The sequence below is a fragment of the Protobothrops mucrosquamatus genome, unplaced genomic scaffold (genome assembly GCF_001527695.2).
Source record: "Protobothrops mucrosquamatus isolate PMUCROS unplaced genomic scaffold, P.Mucros_1.0 scaffold194, whole genome shotgun sequence".
Lineage (NCBI taxonomy): Eukaryota > Metazoa > Chordata > Lepidosauria > Squamata > Viperidae > Protobothrops > Protobothrops mucrosquamatus.
The window spans coordinates 131,786-146,033 of record NW_015386550.1 but is presented as its reverse complement, the minus strand read 5'-3'; the positions used below and the strand labels follow the sequence as shown (position 1 = coordinate 146,033).

The 14,248-nt window shown below is 42.2% G+C and overlaps 1 protein-coding gene across 1 annotated transcript in view; it reads right to left on the bottom strand.

Moving 5' to 3' along the window:
* CHD6 (chromodomain helicase DNA binding protein 6) overlaps positions 1-9,931 on the bottom strand; it is a 134,609-nt gene extending 124,678 nt beyond the window's left edge. Inside the window, exon 1 of the mRNA XM_029283703.1 lies at positions 9,852-9,931. The gene's annotated coding sequence lies outside the window, so the exon portion shown is untranslated. The remainder of the gene's footprint in view (positions 1-9,851) is intronic.
* Positions 9,932-14,248: the final 4,317 nt, after the last annotated feature.

Sequence of the window (14,248 nt, the reverse complement as noted above, 5' to 3'; positions counted from 1 at the left end):
AACAACAACAACAATGTTGGAAGGGGCCTTGGAGGTCATCTAGTCCAACACCCTGCTCAAGCAGGAAAATGGTGGCGAATCTGTGGCACGCATGCAGAGCCCTCTCTGTGGGCACGCACGCCATCGCCCCAGTCCTAGGCCTTCAGCTGGGTTTTATAAAACCTTTTCGGTTTAGGCCTCCGCCGCCATGTGCAAAAAAAAAAAAGGTTCAATCAATCAATCAATTTCAACTTCTTGCAGGGAAAAAAAAGATCTTGCAAAGTTGGAATTGATTGAACTTTTTAGTCCCACCCAGTCTACCATTACCACCGCAGCCACGCCCACCCAATGGGCCACGCCCACCCAGCACCCGACGATACATAAGTGGATTTTGGGTTGCAGTTTGGGCACTCGGTCTCTAAAAGGTTCGCCATCACTGCCCTATACCATTTCCGACAAATGGCTGTCCAGTCTCTTCTTAAAAATTTCCAGTGTTGGAGCATTCACCACTTCTGGAGGCGGGTTGTTCCACTGGTTAATTGTTCTAACTGTCAGGAAGTTTCTCCTTAGTTCTAGGTTGCTTCTCTCCTTGATTAGTTTCCATCCATTGCTTCTTGTCCTGCCTTCAGGCGCTTTGGAAAATAGCTTGACTCCCTCTTCTTTGTGGCAACCCCTGAGATATTGGAACATTGCTATCATGTCCCCCCTCGTCCTTCTCTTCGTTAAACTAGACATACCCAATTCCAGCAATCATTCCTTATATGTTTTAGCCTCCAGTCCCCTAGAGAAATAGTTGTGTTAATTCCAGTATAGGAGAGCCCTTTCTCCTCTGACATGTCAAAGAAGGCAAGCAGTAATCGGCTCTCTTCAACTTGATGCTAATCAGCAGAGTATACTTAGTAGACAAACTAGAACAGATGCAGAGAAGAGTAAGGATTAAAACACTGGGAGCCAAGTCTTAAGAGGACAAAATAGGATACTGCGTACAGGTAGTCCTCTCACTGTTAGCCTGGGATCCAGGCAAGGGCACAGTGAACACAGTGAGGTGGCAGAGTCTCATCTGCCAAAGGGAGCTTGCCAGCCCTGCCTGGGGAGGAGGCAGTGGGGCTGAGCCAGCAATGGGGTTAGGGCAACAGGGCAGGTGTCAGCTCAATGGGCAAAGGTGGTAGCACTGTGAAAGTTGTCGTAGCAGCCTGTCATGCCTCCGTCCGAGCCTGACTCTGAGGAAGACATGGAGTTCCCTGTTGATGCCCAGGAGGGGGTGTCTGTGGCTTCGGAGGACTGTGGGGAGGAGCAGGCTGAGGCAGGCCAGGCCCCTTCAGGTTTGGAACAGGGAAGGCAGAGTTCAGGTGAGGAGCAAGGCCCCTCCCCATCTGATCCTAGAGCAAGGAGAGCAGAGAGGAGGAGGGAACAACGGAGGCAGGCTCACTTGCTCGGGAGGAGAGCGTCCCGCCCCACTCAAGGCACACCTGGGGAGTAGGATTTAAGGAGACGTTGTGGGGTGGGGCATTTGCCGGGAACAAACATGAAATCTTGAGATAGTGTGCTCTTATAACCTGGACACTTTGTATTCTGGACCAGTTTGCTTCCTGCTGATCTGTCCTTGCAGTCTGCAGTCTGCAGTTTGCAGTTCACAGGCAAGCTGGGAGTTAAAAGGATTATATGTTTGCTTGTTATCTGTCTTGCTTTAATAACAGTGTAAACTTCCCTGGCTGTTTTGTTTGAACTCGTGCCAGCATATGTGGGGGCTGTTGGGTGAACATTGGCAGTGATTAAAAAGACTATTGCTCTGGCCAACTGATTGCTTTGCTTCCGTTCGGGGCCCTGGGTCATCACAGAGCCACAGTCTGAACCACCAGCCTTGTTTCTCCATTGACTCCATCCAGATGCCTCCTCCCCATCCAGATCCATCAAAACTTCCATATGTCCCTTGCCCAACACCTGGATCTTGTTGTACAGTGTTGAACTATGGAACCATTTAGCTAGAAAGATGGTTGTCTCTCTTAAGTCAATGTCTTCAAGCAGGAGCTAGACAGCCATCTATAATAAATACCATAAATTGGATTCCTATGTGAATGGAAAGTTGGATTTGACGGTATAAATGGCCCCTTTCCATTCTATGATTAGAATCATAGAACTGGAAGGCCCATTTATTTTTTCAGTCTAAGTATTAACCCACATGGAGGCATTTTAACAGAAAATAAAAGCCTGGGAAAGGATGACATTTGGCCACCCTAAAGTCTTAGTCCTATCTGAATATCTTGCAATACATTGTAAATAGTTCCCAACACAAGACAGCTTCATATTTCACATCTCATGTGTAACAGTGATAGTAATAGTCCAGCTTTCAAAGCTTGATAAGCAGGGATGCATTCTCCTCCCAGAGGTCCAATGTATTTGGAGTGCACTTGGTTATAAACATATATTTTATGTACACAACTTATGCCATTTGACAACTGAAAAAGTCAGTAGCTTTTCTGAAATAATAAGCTTCTAGTCCTCATACTGATAAGGAATTTTTTAAAGTCTGATATTCTGAAAGCTAGTTAAACCAAACAAAATGCCTGAAAATGTAACTGAGTGCAGCTTATGAATTTTTAACTATTTTTTTATTTTAACTGGGGCTAAAGGTGAAAGTTGTTTAGCACCTTTCCATTAGGATTGTTAAGACAACATAAAGTCCTGCTTCTTCAGTTTTCTTTTGGACTAAAAGAAATTCAGTGCCAACAAGCAAAACGCCTGTTTGGTTTTATTCTGGGTTTATGGATGCTCTTGATTTGCAATACTTAAGAATGCTTCATCTGAAATATGAACATATGAAACTGATTCCTTTATTCTAAATTCAATCCAATCTATTCTGACTACTTACTTGGCAAATTACTCTGGCTGTATTACGTGTAATACTGTAATCTCCCACTTGGGTTTTATTTTTATTTTTGTTTACTGTTTTATTTGCATTTAATTGGTTTTATAGTGTGTTTTTAATAGTTTTTTATCTGCTCAGAGTCACTTTGTGTAAGATGAGTGCCCATATAAATGTGACACAGAAAATGAAAGTAAATAAATAAACCAATATACTGAAAGGAAAGATGAAATTTAGTTTACTCCTGATATTAGTTTTCTATAAGTAAAGAATTGTACTTTTGCATTGATGGGCATTGTAAACAATGGCCCAGTTGTATTTTGAAATGATTCAGAACTATTCAAAGGTGAACTTCCTACCCAACAGAAAATAATAGGGAAAAAAATAGAACAATTGAATAATAAGGCAAGGTAAAAAACCATTACTAACAAATAAACAAATGTTTTTTCAGATCCTGACTTTAACAGCTAATTTTAAAACTACTATCACAATTGGTAACAAATGTTAAGAATGTTAGGCTGGGAAGATGTTATAGTATGACATTCATATAAGATAGAAACAACTGGCTCACATTGCTAACATAACTAGAGAAAAACATAGTCTCTGCAATTCTTATGTAAACTAATAGTGGAGTACATAACTAATCAGTGCATTGATGATGTCACCTAGTCAGGTAATGAAATGTCTGCAAACAACCAAGTTCAGGGAGCATCAAGGACTCCACAGTTCAACCCTGAACTACATATATTCTCTTCTTTTGTAAATTAAGACATACATTGAAATCACAATTTGTCTGCAATATTTCCAATGCAAATTTTATTGAGACAAATGAGATGTGTCCAAATAAAGACTGCACAGAATCAAATGTACAGATGTGCAATTTCCATTCATCTGAATACCAATAATCTTGCAGTAACTTTGTAGTAAGTAGAAAGCGAGAGCTTAATTAGCAGTTGATTTCCAAATCACTTTGAATTAGTAGTTCTACTTTCATTACTGATCTTGCACAAATACATCTTAAAATATATATATCATGCATGTTAACTGGGAGCCTCCCAGAGTTGGTTCAAAGATGTTTTAAGAAATAAATGAGCTTAAAACCTGAGGAGTAGCAAGAAAGATAAAAAAAAACACTGAGAGACCATGACAATATCTTAGAAATAATTTCAGCTAAATTTCCAAAACTATTTGATATATAAGATTCACATAATACTGAAATGTGCATGTCTGCACAGAAACAAGTTCCATTCCTCTGTGCCTTATTATGTTTAAGATTTTTTAGTTCATTTTTTGTGAGAAAATATAGTTCCTCTATTTCACGGGTGTCAAACTCCATAGTGTCATGTGACGTATCATGACTTTTTTGCCTTTGTGGAGCTGGGGTGGGCGTGGCCTGTGCATGACGCATCTGGCCCATGGGCCGCCAATTTGACATCCCTGCTCTATTTGTAAACTATATATTTATAGTGGGGGGGGAGGAATGCCTCTTCATTCTGCTGAGTTACTGGACTTCAGGTTTCTTTGCAATGACAAGACCTCTCAGTCTCTATGCCAAATTAAATCTGGAGCTGCAAATAGGCTCAAACCTATTCCCTGATCTGCCTCATTGTGCAAAGTCTACTTCGTCCAAATCTTCCTTCTCCTCTTTTCTATAGCATTTTTTAATTGAAGTTTCCAAACCAAGCTGTGAAAATGCTATAGATAATTTGTACTGATTCATATATGTATGAAACTGGCAACTGTCTAATTAAGCTGGAACAAAGAAGACCAATCTCTAAAGCAGGGGTGTCCACGCCCATCCCATTGCTGGCAATGAGAAAAAAGTCACGAGATGTCGTGAACGTCACGTGACGTCGTGAGTTTTGACACCCGTGCTCTAAAATATAAAATTAAATAAAATCTCTAAAATTAAATATAAAGTTAAATAATTTTGCCAGACAAGAAAGCTTCTGTAGTACTTTTAAAGAAAAATGTTCAAATAGAGGTGAGATGTTTTTAGCAAACTTCCATACCAGTTTGTATGCATTCATTTTATCATCAGCCCCAATACTTTAAAGCTATCAATGAAGTAATTACAAAGAGATTTACTTATTCATCAAATGTCCTACAAAGCTATCATATACTGAATTTCATCTGGAAAATCATGAATGTATTGCTGTAATGAGGTAATATGACATCTAAGTAGTTGCATTTTGAAATGATACTGAAGGAGAGTGCCTGTCCATAAAAATATAGGAAAATAACTTCTAGCTAATTTAAATGCCTACATTTCTAGGTTCTAATTACATTCATCCTAGAATTATAAAGGAACTGTTTATCAGGATTTCTGTCAATTACTTTGACAGATCGAGAGAACTGGGAAGTAGCAGCTGATTCAAGAGGAGCAAATGTAGCTTTCTGCAGGAAAGCAAAAAAAAAAAAGAGGATTCATGCATTATTGACCAATGACCCTAACATGAAGCCTGCAGAAATGTTAGAGCCAGTAAAAAAGCAGCCATCTGTAAGAACTTTGAAAGCCAGGCCATGGTTACTAAGAGCCAACATGGCTTTGTAAAAAAAAATCAGGTAATATAAACATTGTCTCCTTCTTTGATTTATTAATCACTCTAGTGGACAAGGCAAATACTGTGGATATAATCAATCTTGATTTCAGCAAAGCTTCTGATAAAGTTCCACAAGCATTCTCACTAACAAATTGTTTAAGTGCAGTTAAGTGAAGTAGGAATTAGTGAGATTCCACGGGATACATTTTTGGGGCGGTATTATTCAATATTTTTATTAATTACTTCTGATGGCACCAATGGACCGTTTACCAAATTTATGAATGACATAACATTAGAAAGTCTAGAACACCCAATTTGACAAAAAAAAAAGTATAGCCAAATCTGGGCAGGTTGGAAGTCTAGGCTGAGAGGAACAAAATATTTCTTAACAGAGAAATATGTAAGATATTATATTTGGGGTAAAAAATGTGGGACATATGTACATTCATGGCTTGAAAAGCCTATTTCTGAGACAGACTTTGGTGAAGTTATTGACAACAAGCTAAACATGAGCTAGTAGTGTCAGACAGCTGCTAGAAGGGCTAATGCAATTCTGGCCAGCATCAAAAGAACCACTGTCATTATTTTCTTTCCAGTTGGCATTGGTGACACCATAGCTGGCATACAACTTCAGGTTTCCCACTTACAGAAGGATATTGACAAGTAGTGACAAGTAGTAGATGGTTCAAAAGGAGGACAAAAAAGACAACACAGATACTTCAAGATTTGCCCGCTGATGGCCAGCTGAAGGACCTTGAATGTTCATTGTGAAGATGACAAGGGAGAAATGTTAGCTGGGTTAAAGTACATAAAAGGAAGTTACAGGAAAGATATCATGAACTATTTTCTATGGCAACAGAAACTAGAAACAGAAATAATAGATATGAGTTGCAGCTACCAGGATTTGATTTAAATATAAGGGAAAACTTCCTGATAGTAAGATCTATAAAACTACTAGAAGGTTCTTCATCTCTGGAAATGTTTAAGAAGAAGCCAGCCATCTGTCATGAATGAGTTAAACAGTTTTTCTGTATGTTGCAGAAGGCTGGACTAGATTATCCTTATGTCCCTTCAAACTCTATAATCCTACAATTCTATGATACTGAAATAAGCTCAATCAAAACATACTTTCACTTCTGGCTTTAATCTATTAAAAATGACAACATAATAATAAATACATAAAATACTTAAAATACTGGCAAAACCATGAAAACTAGGTTTGCATTTTTATATCCACTGATTGTGCAAAAGGCACAACTACAGTAAACATTATTTTTTGTTTGGTTTCCAAGCAAATATGCCACGACTGCTTTGCATGTCAGAGAATTAACCCCCAAATTATGTGTGGTATCCAATAGCATGTTCAAAAAATTGCATTGAATCAATAGGAAGAGGATTTCCCACCATTTAAGTATGCTCAAAGTGTTTTAGAGAGGTTCCAGCCCTATTGGGCAGTTTTGAGGTTGCACATGACATGTAGGTGAGGGGAGGACAAGGAAGCTACTAGTGTGAGATGATTCTTTCTCACATTATTCTCACAGAATTTCTTCTAGAGTCCTAAAGGTAATATAGAAATATGGTCTGTAAAGACAAATCATATTAATGAAAGAATTATCTTAATAGCAAGGTACCACAAAAACAATTAAATCTATAACTGATAATAACCCCAGAAATTATTTCATTATACCTGCCTGTAATATTAAAATACCACTAGAGCACCACCAACTAAAGCAATAGTCAATATTCCTATCCAGTTTTGACCAACAATATTATCAAATTCTGGGTGATCCCCAAAAGCTAAGTAGGGTCAGACCTGGTTGTACTCAGATAGACCACCAGGAAATTGCATTTCTATAGTTTTGCTTGGAAAGTCATAAAACAATCTGAAAAATCTATATGTGAACAAGGCTGCTTAAAAGAATAGATTAAAGTCACAATGCTTCTACATACGGTAGGAAAAGAGACAACATAAATAGTGAGAGTCTAAGAATTAGAATTAGAACATCATCTGGTTTTATAGGCTAATAAATACTTTTATCCCATTTTAATTTAAATATGTAAACTAAATGTTCTCCAAGGCATTCATAATAACATACATGATTACAGTATAAGAGTCCCATTTTAGCCTTCCAACAGATCAGTAGCTTAAAGATCAAAGAATGTGACATGTCCAGTCTATTCAATGCACTATGCTGGCTCTTTTTTGCCCAATGATTCAACCAGCAATCTCATAAATATAAAATACCTCATCAGTTTCCTATCTTTCCAATTTTAAGTTATTAAACAATTGTCAGAAAGTTAAATCAGTGCAGAGAAAATATTTGGGTTTACATGAAAAATGGTTCCACAAACTGCAACTCATATGGTTATTATATTCCTTCTCTTTATATTATTAGCATGCAGGCTTACTTCTGACTTCCTATATAGTTTAGGCCAACCAACATATTGATCAATACTACTCTACTGATTATCAGAAAAAGCATCTAGAATAAGAAATAAAGAATTCCCAAAGAAATCATCAACATGATGATGATTAAAGCTTTGTAATCCAACTACAGGTTCACTAGGAAACAGCAGCAATAGAACGGATGAGAAGTTACTTTAATGAGACTTGTCATGCTTTCTGTATCGTGAATACCACTGCAAAGTCACAAACAATCTGTCTGATTTGCACCCAGCAAAAGAGGAGGAACAGATGATCTGGCAATGATGATAGTTTTGTCCACAGCTGCTATTGCAGTACAGAAAGCCCTACTCATTAACTGCTTTCATTAGCAGCTTGGTTTCTGTTTTCTAATCATTTCAGGATTAGAAAATGTCCTTGCTTGCTCTGTGTATAAAGAAACCCCAAGAGATGATTTTGTAGATTTTAAATTGCGTTGCTGGCTACAATGTTACAATACAAAGCTATAAAAATATAAAATATCTTAAAATCACAGCTTTTATTGTATACAATTAATATCTGAGTGATACCACTGTGTTTGGGGGATTTTGTTTTGTATCAGCAGTATTTCCCAAATCATTATTTGGAACACTCATTTCGTGTAGATTCCAAAAAAGGGGATTGGGAAACATTTTTAACTCAACTAAAGGCTCAACTTGAATATACACTCCATCACATTACATCCACACTATATAAACTACTAGTTCCCAAGGTCACTTTTCCAAGTCTATGGGGTTTTTTCTGCATAAAGCTATGCACAGGCTCTTGTGTATTGTACGGAATGTCCATAAATGCTGGGATGCTTAATGAACATGGCCCTTAATATATATATTGAGGCTAGAACTCTAAAATTTTCCAATCAGCATGGGTAACAGCTACACTGGCTGGGGATTCTGGGATCTCCCATGTTTGGAGAGTACCAGACAAGAGGTTATCGTGGAATGTCTCATAATCCACCACTGCAATGTAGTAGTTTACAAGAACACCCAAGATACTAATTTGCCCTTTTATCCTTCAGGTCTCAGGAGTACTAGCATCTCGAATTTTTCAAAATGTGCAAATATTTACAAACCATATTACACAATAATACCAGCTCTTGGTATCATAATGCAGAAGACGGCAATGCTGCCGGAGAGCGCACAAAACAATGCAGAGAGGAGTGGACGGGGTTTCCAACTCTCTATTGATGCTACTCTGTCTCTAGCCCCCAAATTGCACCAAACTTGGTCATGGTTGCAGGAATGCACATGACTCACGGACGTACTGTGGATGGATCTGCAATCGAGGCAGGTGGGCAGGACTCTTGTGTTTGTGTGTCTGTGTAAGCGCGCGTGTGCCAGAGCGCCTTGAAGTGGGGGGGGGGGGGGAAGGGAAAGCAAACTGCAGTGCGTGGGGCCAGACTCGAGGGAGTCGCAGCTGGGGTTGGACGGCGCATCCTCCTTATCGCCACCCATGCAAAACAGTGGGCAGGCGCAGAGAACTTCTGGGGGCGAGAGGGTCATCGGGAGCCATCGCAGCCGTAGCCCTCCGCCCGCCTGCCCAGAGAACGAAAGGGAGGAGCTGCGGGTCGCCTTCCCTCCCCCTCCCCCAGCCTTGTTCTTTTAAGAGAGAAGGCTGGCGCTACAAGGGGCATCGCCGCTCGCTGGGTCGAGACAGGCATCCTCCTCCTCCTCCTCCTCTTCACCCGCTGAGCAAATCTGCGCAGAGGGCATCACATGAGCCATCCCCTCCCTGACGCCCAGTGCCCGAAGGTCCGCTCCCAAGGGCAGAGCCTCCCCAACGCCATGACAGTGCCTGAGAGGAGAATTAAGCGCTCGGCATGCCCCCTCCAAGCTGAGTTCGGGCCGCCTGGCCGGCCGACCGACCGACAGACTGACCGCCGGCTCTTTGGCTCTTAGCGCCTTGCCGGCTTTGGCCGGGCAGCCCAAATTCATTCATAGCCAGTCCCCGGGCCGGCTGGTGTACCCCGAGCGCTCCTGGCGAGCGCACGGCGCGCCAATAAAAAGTTCAGAGCACAACTTACCTAAAATGGCTCCTGCAGCAGCCAAAATACAAACAGCTATTATTTGGTGAAGTTTAGCCCAGACACCCTGCAAGGACAGCCTAGCCTGACACCGGCACGCCCCCACATCGCCGCCACTGGTTACCCGGAGCCCCCCAGCTCCTGCCATTGGAGCGGCAGCCCGTCAGCCAAACGCAACCCGCTCCAAGCTTGGCTGCAGTGTGCTTATTGCCAGCTCCATTGTGCTCCTATTTGCATTGATGTGATCGCTGCCGGGATTGGCTGTGGCAGAAGCAGTGCAATTTCCCCCCCCCCCCCCCGAACACCCCTCAACAATTCCTGGTGCTTCCCGGATCCGCAGTCCCGGTGCTTCTCTCCCCTGCCTCTCTGCCTCTGGCACCTGAGGCAACTGTGGATGCAACTTTCTCAAAGCTCGGAACGGCAAGATAGAAAACCCCCCCGCTCACCTCCAGTCAAGGGGGGGGGGTTACTTACTTCAAAATGCATTAGAGAAGAAGGGAGGGAGAAGAAAGAGAAAAACCTCTCCCCCTTTTGCATTCCACGTCTTTGCTCGCTTGTCGTTTCCCGGATGTGAAATTTCCTGCATTTAAAACACCGTCTGGAGGTGGGACGTGCAACCTCAGAACTGGACGCTGCAGATCTTTCTTTGGTGCCTGCGAAGTAGGAATCCGGCGTGATACTCCGAGGATGTCAAGTTGCCTTGGTTTAAAGAACCGCTGATCACGACTATCCTTACAAGCTGTTCATCCGCAGAGCTGCTCTCTCCTCCCTACCGCCACTAAAAATTCTGTTGAGTAATTATGGCTGCAGTGGAAATGTATAAAATACATCCTGAACCACCACCAACTCCTTTTTTTCCTAACATAATTTAATATCTTTTATCAGTGATAAACTAAACCCTGCAATTGAAATACTATTTGAATCATTCTATAAAAAATAATAATTCCTGGAAAATTTGAACTAGATTATATACTTTCTATCAGTTTTTTTCTCCATACAACAACTATGATTGGGGTATTACTCCTTGGGAAATATGATCAAATTGCTTGTGGCACTAGTTGAATAGATTCATGTCAAACATCTGTATATAGAGAATCATACATATGCTGGAGCCCAGTTCGCATCACATTTCCTATCTGCTGTTCAATGGAACACTGATGCAGCATTAGAAATCTGTAAGCAGATTTATACAGTGGAAGGACTCCATAAAAGTGTTTTTGTTGTTGATTTTTGTTTTGCTAAACCAACCTCTTTCAGTTTTCCAACCATTGTCTATTTTGTAAACAATTTTGAGATACATTAAACATATCTCTGGAGTTTGTCAAGTTAGGAAAAGTTGTCATACATATTAATTTACACAACATGCTGAATGATAACCTCCTAAGCTCTACTGTTAATAATAATAATAGAAATAATAATAATAATAATAATAATAATAATAATAGTAGTAGTAGTAGTAGTAGTAGTAGTAGTAATAATATAAAGTTGGAAGGGACCTTGGAGGTCATCTAGTCCAACCCCCTGCTTAGGCAGGAAACCCTATACCATACCACCTAGCATGTTATGTGAATCAATCCCATGTGTAGCCAATATATAATTTGATGAGTCATAAATTTAAGTGACCGACTGAGAGAGTAAATCATATTAAGTACACTTACATATTGTGCAAATGCTGCCTGTACAAAGATGGTTATGCTTTGATGACTTGGTGGTAAAGCTTGGTCTAATGATAACCCATGCTGGCTGCGAATTCAAAGAACTGACATTTACAAAGATCTGGATTACATCAGATTGAGGGAGATTATGTTAAACCAGTGGTGGTGAACCTATGGCATGTGTGCCAGAGGTGGCACTCAGAGCCCTCTCTGCGGGCACACGCACCATGCCCCGGAGATGGCAACCGTCCCTCTTCAACCAGTCGCCCTCTAACTTGCCGAGGTCCCACATGGCCGGATGCATCCCAGCATGGCTGGTTTCCCGTCCCATTCCTCCTGGCCTCGCATGCTTTCCTTTTCCCGGGCACGACCCACTGCATCACCTCCTCAGCTGTCGTCCAGCCGTCCAGCTCAGAGGCGGCTTCTCTGAACTGCTGGCGGCGGGCTGCGGAGCCCCAGAGTGTGCCGGTTGAGGGGCCGGCAGGCTGTGGCTGCTGACGGACACTGTCGGCCCCCATGTGCTCGCTGGTCTCTGTGTGCGGGGGCCGATGGTGTTAGGCAGCAGCTGCCCCGGCCTGCCCCGCCTTGCCCTGCGGCAATGGCATCCCTGCCCTGCCTCGCCTCACCCCGCAGGATGAGCCTCCTGCCCACCGCCCCAACTGCCAGAGACCCCCTGGATCACCTCCAACCCTGCCCGGCCCCCACAGGTGTCCCTTCCCATGAGCAACATCGAGATGACCATGCCCACCTTGGCCACACCCACCCAGTCTGCCATGACCACCACAGCCACACCCACCCAGTGGGCCACGCCCACCTGGCACCCGGCAATCAATAAGTGGGTTTTGGGTTGCAGTTTGGGCGCTCGGTCTGTAAAAGGTTTGCCATCACTGTGTTAAACTAACTATACACCCAGCTCTTGTTTTTTATGAATTATAGCATCATTAGTACCAGACTAGTTATAGTATGGGCTGTAGAAGCTTTAGAAATTGAAGTTTTGGTTCAAAGAGATGGGTAGCAGAAGTATACAGTGAAAGACATGTCAATGGAGAAATGTGGATAAGGAGAAATTGAGCCAACTGCCATGTAAAAGCAAATGATGCTCCCTGCAAAAGGGTGACATCTCTAATTAAAAGTTTATTGGAAAGTATCTTGGTAGTTAAATTTGAGAACCTTAATAGGCAGAGTGGAGAGTGGATTTTGGACATAGCTTTGCCAATTAATCAGTTAAAGATGTTGGGGAAAAACAATATTCGTCCCCCTTCCACACAAACAGAAGCATTCATCTATAGAGGATAAAGATGCAGGTAAGCTAAACCAGCAAGTAAAATATCAGCAGTAAAACAAGATCAGTTAAATGATCAATTTAGCCTTCTGCGAAATTTTATTAAACTACAATTTTAATATGCTAGTATGTATGATTCTATACCTAATATGTATTATTTATAAAGTTATCAGTGGATCAAAGTTCTAAATGAACCTGCACTGGATTCTTTGTATTCTCCTAACTCAAATTCTTTATCATAATCCATTATACAAATGGAAGATATAGTAACATCTCACAACAAAGTAAATGCTATGGTTGGCAAAAACATGACAGAAAAATTCAAAACATTAAAAATAAAAGTTTTTTATTTCTTTTAATAATATTAACTTGCCTGATATTCTGTTGCAATAATTATTTTTTCTTCTTTTACAGTTATCAAGTAGTCAATTGCACCTATAGTAGTGATGGCGAACCTTTTAGAGACCGAGTGCTCAAACTGCAACCCAAAACCCACTTATTTATCGCCGGATACCAGGTGGGTGTGGCCCACTGGATGGGCGTGGCTGTGGTCATGGCAGATTGGGTGGGTGTGGCCAAGGTGGGTGTGATCACCTCGATGTTGCTCGTGGGGAGGGATGCCTGTGGGGGCCAGGCAGGCTTGGGGGAGATCCAGGGGGTCTCTGGCAGGTGGGCGGTGGGCAGGAGGCTCATCCTGAGGGGTGAGGCGAGGCAGGGCGGGGTGCCATTGTTGTAGGGCAAGGCGAGGCAGGGGCCGGGGCGTCTGCTGCCTCACACCATCGGCCCCCATACACAGAGGCCAACAAGCACATGGGGGCCAACAGTGTCCGTCAACAGCCACACCCTGCCGGCCCGTCGACCGGCGCACTCTGGGGCTGTTGACGGACACCAGAAGTTCAGAGAAGCTGCCTCTGAGCTGGACAGCCGGCCAACAGCTGAGGAGGCGATGCAGTGGGTCGTGCCCAGGAAAAGGAGAGCATGTGAGGCCAGGAGGGATGGGAGGGGGGGAGGGAAACCAGTCATGCTGGGATGCATCCGGCCACATGGGAGCTCGGCAAGTTAACAAGTGACTGGTTGAAGAGGGACAGTTGCCATCTCCAGGGCATGGTGCACGTGCCCACAGAGAGGGCTCTGAGTGCCGCCTCTGGCACGCGTGCCATAGGTTTGCCACCACTGACCTATAGGGTTGGCATGTCTCTCGATTCCTTTGAAATTCCTTTTTTTAAATGATTGTAATTTATTTTTGGAAATAGTTTAAAAATTCTTGCAGGCTTCTCTTGTGAGTATAAATCTTATCCAACTCTAATTTGAGATTCTAATTTGCTAGTTAAGAGGGAGAAGTTTTTAATCCCACCTATTGCTTAATGGCTAATGTTGATGTGGTCTCACTGTAGAAACTTAAGGCAAGGAACTTGTGAGGAATAGAAAGAGGTTTTGTTACTTATTTTAACTTTTCTATG